The sequence below is a fragment of the Taudactylus pleione genome, unplaced genomic scaffold, assembly GCF_031769625.1.
Source record: "Taudactylus pleione unplaced genomic scaffold, aTauple2 ptg000184l, whole genome shotgun sequence".
Classification (NCBI taxonomy): Eukaryota; Metazoa; Chordata; class Amphibia; order Anura; family Myobatrachidae; genus Taudactylus; species Taudactylus pleione.
The window spans coordinates 5280625-5286648 of record NW_028284586.1 but is presented as its reverse complement, the minus strand read 5'-3'; positions in this window follow the sequence as shown (position 1 = coordinate 5286648).

Here is a 6024-nt window from a genome sequence, read left to right as displayed (position 1 = left end):
TCTGGCTGGTTGGAATGAAAACCTGATAATGTATGGGAGCAAATGACAATCGACCATTTGGTGACAAACACTGGGAAACAGACAAAAATGGTCGTTCAGACAAATTGGTTAAAACACAGGAATTTAACCAATTTGTACAATTGTTTTTTGTCTGTTTTCCAGTGTTTAAAACCATATGATCAACTGTCATTTGCTCCCATACATTATCAGGTTTTCATTCCAACCAGCCAGATTAGACAGATAACTGACAGATAATTGTATAGTGTATGCCCAGCATTAGATTTATATAACACTGGGGAACAAAAAAATATGTTTTTTTCTTGCCAAGGATTTAAGATCGGTTTGAGAGTACTTGCAGGTCCTATTTTCGCATTAGATCTTCGCTATAGCTGAATTGGCTCCAGTTTTCAAGTTAATGGAAAAATTATGAAATTCAATTTTCTCCATTTGAAATACCTTACCAGTCTAGGCTTGCTTTACTTAACTGATTCGACTTTGTTTTGCTTTTTAACAACAACCCTCTTACAACAATAACAAGAATTTCCTTTATTTGTGATAACGTAGCTGGTAGTCATGTTTGAGACACATAACACATGCAGGGTCTATTTACTAAGCAGTGTTAGGAGAGAGTGAACAGTGATAAGGTACCAGCCAATCAGCTCCTAACTGCCATCTCACAGGCTGTGTTTGAAAAATGACAGTTGGGAGCTGATTGGCTGGCACCTTATCACTTTTCACTCTGTCTCCTAACACTGCTTAGTAAATAGACCCCTAACGCTGGGAGGAGGCATTGCAGTGCACTGCTGAGCCTGCTGGGACATCCTCAGACCACAGCCGCGCCTTCTCACAGCATACAGAGAGGAGCAATGGAGAGGACCGAGTGACGCAGTTAGCACACCTCCTGTTCCTTTGTTCGGCCGTATCTCTGTCCCACCACAACCAATTCCCGCTGTTTGGGCTTCTTTTGTTCAGAACATCCTCGACTTTTTTTTTGGGAGTTAGCAGTGAATGTGTGAAACAAAACGTTTTCGCCGTATAAATGAGTTCTTCTCAGAGATGTTGTACAAACAACCCTGATTTTTTTTGTTATATTTGTGGCAAATATAGTGTTGCAAAAAATAGAAAAAATCTAACTGTAGTCATAAAACAAGCGTATCGGGCTTATTTTGGATGTCACTTAAGCTAGCAGACACAATTTGGGTGCCTCACAAAGATTGAAAAACCTGCGTGGAATCACTCCGCAATTGGACTAAAGGTGATCTAAAAGGACTTAATTTCGGCATACCTATGATATAGTGTGAGCCAAAAGATCACTTGAGTGACTGCTATTTTTGTGCTGTAAATGTGAAGGCTATGAATCAATTTACGAAACGCAAATGGGAATACCCAAATATGAATTCTGCAAAACAACCAATACCATATAGCGAAGATTTACTTGTACCATCATTCAGTTCTTTGTGCGAAGTTGACAACACAGATGAAAGTGAGTTTGAACAAAGGCCCTCATTCAGAGCCGTACGCTCTGAGCAGAGCGCACGCTCTGAATGAGGGCCGCCCTCCATAATTATGGAGCGTCCTCCTGGACGCTCGTATAGCTGTGGGTCACCACCCACATCCTATACGAGCGTGCAGTTTGATGGCCGTGATGGTCGTGACCATCACGACCATCGCCACTGCGAGCCGGAGCCTGTGGTTGAGGTTTTCAACCGCAAGGCCCGGAGTGATTTTGATGTCAGTGATTTTGATTTTGATAGTGATGTCAGTGGGCCGGCTTCTGACGGTAGGCGTTCCCTTGGGAACGCCCCCGTCAGGGAGGCACGCCCCCGGCACGCCCACCAAAGGGGGCGTGCTGTCAATCAACATCGACAGCAAGCCCCCTTTGATCAGACACAACGAGCGAAGGAAAGTCCTTCGCTCGTCGCATCTGGCGCATGCGCACGACGGAGCTCCCTCTGTCGTGCGCATGCTCAGTGCAGACCATCGACCCACTTGCGAGCGGACAGCCGCTCGCGAGTGGGTCTGAATCAGGCCCAAAGTTCCTCTACTCCAACCACATTTTCTCAAAGGATCTAAATGATTTCATTTGTGAATTAAATTTATCGAAAAAAGGAGCTGAGCTTTTAGCATCCAGACTTTAAGAAAAGCACTGTCTTGAGCCGGATGTTACTACGTCGTATCGAAATAGAGAGCAAGCCATACTGCAGTTCTTTAGCCAAGATAACAATCTTGTGTATTGCAACAATATTCCAGAACTTCTCCAGATGATGGGCTTACCAGAAAATCGAGCAGCAGACTGGCGGCTCTTTTTGCATAGTTCTAAAAGGAGCTTAAAATGCGTATTACTGCACAATGGGAAAAAATTTGCGTCAATTCATATCTGTCACTCAACAAAACTTGAAAACTTGAACAGTATGAAAATATCAAGTTAGTCTTAGAAAAAAATTATTATTCTCAGCATCAGTGGTCTGTTTGTGTCGATTTAAAAATGATAACCTTCTTGGGCAGCAAAGTGGATATACTAAGTATCCTTGTCACATATGCTTATGGGATAGTCGTGCAAACAAAAGCACTGGCAGCAAACCGTATGGCCTCCTAGAGAAGTTATAACTGTAGGAGAAGCCAACATCATTCATGAGCCCTTAATTGACAGGAAAAAAATCATACTGCCGCCTCTCCATATCAAACTGGGTTTAATAAAACAATTTGTAAAAGCATTGGACAAGTCAGGCTAAGGATCCAAATTTTACCACATCTATGACTGCAACCGAATCTGAAGCAAGCCTGAGTTATGTCTGTCATTCAAAAAATTTTAGGCAATCACAAGGCAGACAGCTATTATAAATTAGTCCACAACATGCTAAAATATTTCAAGAAAGTAGGTGGCAACATGAGTATTAAAGTACATTTTTTGTACAGCCATTTAGATCACTTCCAGTCCAATCTAGGAGATTTAAGCGAAGAATAGGGTGAACGGTTACACCAGGATATTCAGGTACTGGAAGAAAGATATCACGGAAGGTGGGATCGTCACATGATGGCTGATTACTGTTGAAGTCTACAGAGGAACTGCCCGCAACAAGGATACAAAAGAAAATCCTACAAAAGACGGTTCTCATAGCTTCCTAACACTTTTGTATATAATTATCCTGTGTTTTTTTAGAACATTTTATGTATCAAATTTACTCAGAATAAAAAAAAATCTTTTTAACATTGTTTAATTTAATTTTACATAAATATTAGACATATGCATATCTCAAAAACTAGAGCCAACTGAAAAATAAGCATTGCATATTCATGATCAGGAGCACAAAATTAATCATAATCGACTCTTAAATACCTGGCAACAGATTGACTGACCCCAGTGTAATACATACTTGCCTACTCTCCCGGGAAGGTCGGGAGCCTCCCGAAAATCGGGTTGCGCTCCTGCCACCCTGGAAAGACGGGGCAAATCTCCCAGTCGGCGCCACGTCCCCCATTCCCCCCCCCCCCTCCTCCGGCATCCACTCCGGCTTGTAAGTGCCGAAGTGGGCAGGCCGATGGCACGATTCGCGCAGAACTTTTAATAAAAATAATCATACAAAAAGTAGGGGTGAGTGAGTTCGTATTTCTGAAATCCGAACCCCCCCAATCCGAGGCCGATCCGAGTCAGGCTCGACTTTTCCCGCCTGACTCGGATCTGAAATCGAGGCAAAAAGTCATCATTCCGCCTTCTGGGTCTCGCGGGTTTTGGATCCTATTTAAGGTACCCGCGTCGGCGCCATTTTCTCACTCGGCTGTGGACAGTGAAGAGGGAGGGTGGGAGTTAGGGCTGGCTGGGCTGTGTACTGTAGTGTAGTGCAGTGCAGTGTAGTGTTGTGCTGTGCTGCTGTTGTCCAAAGGGGCTGTGTCCACTCCTTCAAAGTCCATAGGGGCTGGCTGGACTGTGTTATGCAGTCAGTTGTCCATAGGGGCTGTGTCCACTCCAAAGTCCTGTGCAGTGTCCCAGTCCTAAAGGGGTGCTGTAGTGTTGTCCAGGGGGTGCTCTGTCCATCAGGGGTGCTCCCACCAAGTTCAAAAAAATATATATTTTTTCTGTGTTTGTGAATTGTGTGCACTGTGGCTGCACGTGCATCAACAAAGGAGCAGCGCCAAGCGTGCGTCTGTGTCCCATAAGTAAAGGGCCGGCTGGCTTGTCCGTTAAAGGGTGCTGTAACCCCCAAAGTACACTCCAAACAAAAAATATATATATTTTCTGTGTTTGTGAATTGTGTGCACAGTAGCCGCACGTGCATCAACAAAGGAGCAGCGCCAAGCGTGCGCCTGTGTCCCATAAGTAAAGGGCCGGCTGGCTCATTTCTTAAACGGTGGTGTAACCCACAAAGTGCACTACTCTCCAGCAAAAATAAAAAAATATTTTCTGTGTTTGTGTGCGCCTTAGCCGCACGTATATATCAATATAACATAAATGGAGGACCAAACTTTCTCCGATAAAAATAAAATAGGGAAATATCAAGAACCACTTCCTCCTAGTGCTGTTGCTGCTGCTGGGAGTTGTTCATCATCCCAGAGAGGAAGTAGGAACACCACTACTTTTACTAAACAATTGACCCTCCAACAGTCCCTAGCAAGGAGGATGAAGTACGACAGCAGTCATCCTGAAGCAAAACTTATAACTGAGGCCTTGACTGCTATGTTGGTGTTAGATGTGCATCCGGTATCCGCCATTAGTGCAGTGGGATTTAGACAATTGATGGAGGTAGTGTGTCCCCGGTTCCAAATCCCGTCTAGATTCCACCTGCATCCTCAAAGCAGCAGCGACAAGCGTGCGTCTGTCTGTTAAAGGGTGGTGTAACCCTCAAAGTGAGCTCCACAAAAAATAAAAAAATATTTTTTTTCCTGTCCTTGTGAATTGTGTGGGCTGTAGCCGCACCTGCATCCTCAAAGCAGCAGCGACAAGCGTGCGTCTGTCTGTTAAAGGATTACATCGGTGACAGCATCCAAGTAGGCATGTCAGACAGTCCGTACATGTACTGGCAGGAAAAAGAGGCAATTTGGAGGCCCCTGTACAAACTGGCTCTATTTTACCTGAGTTGCCCCCCCTCCAGTGTGCACTCCGAAAGAGTGTTTAGTGCAGCCGGGAACCTTGTCAGCAAAAGGTGTAGGAGGTTGCTTCCACAAAATGTGGAGAAGATGATGTTCATAAAAATGAATTATCAACTCTTCCAGGGAGACCAGCCTCCAGAACGTACAGAGGGACCTGTGGTGCTGGATTCCAGTGGGGACGAATTAATACTCTGTGAGGATGAGTATGTACACAACACTGAAGAGGGTGAGGAATCGGTGAATGAGGAGGATGAGGACGACATCTTGCCTCCGTAGAGCCAGTTTGTGCAGGGCCAGATTAATTGCCAGCTTGTTTTGTGGGGGCCCAAACAAACCAATCATTTCAGCCACAGTCGTGTGGCAGACCCTGGCGCTGAAATGATTGGTTTGTTAAAGTGTGCATGTCCTGTTTATACAACATAAGGGTGGGAGGGAGGGCCCAAGGACAATTCTATCTTGCACCTCTTTTTTTTCTTTGCATTATGTACTGTTTGGGGCCTAGTTTTTCAAACTGCCATCCTGTCTGCCACTGCAGTGTCACTCCTAGATGGGCCACGTGTTTGTGCCGCCCACTCGTGTCGCTTAGCATAGTCATCCATCTACCTCGGTGCAACCTTTTGGACATAAAAACACTATTGTGAGGTGTGAGGTGTTCAGAATAGACTGGAAATAAGTGGAAATTAAGGTTTTTGAGGTTAATAATAGCATAGGAGCAGAAAAATCAACACATTCTGTGATTTTAGCTGTTTTTATGCTTTTTAAAAAAAAAATACAGATCCAAAACATAAAACCCAGAACCCAAAACACCGAAGGGTGGTTTTGGCAAAACCAATCCAGATCCAAAACACGAAGAAAGATCCAGATCCAAAACCAAAACATGAAAAGTGGCCGGTGCACACCCCTAAAAAAAAGCAACATACACAACAAAGCAAGAAAAAT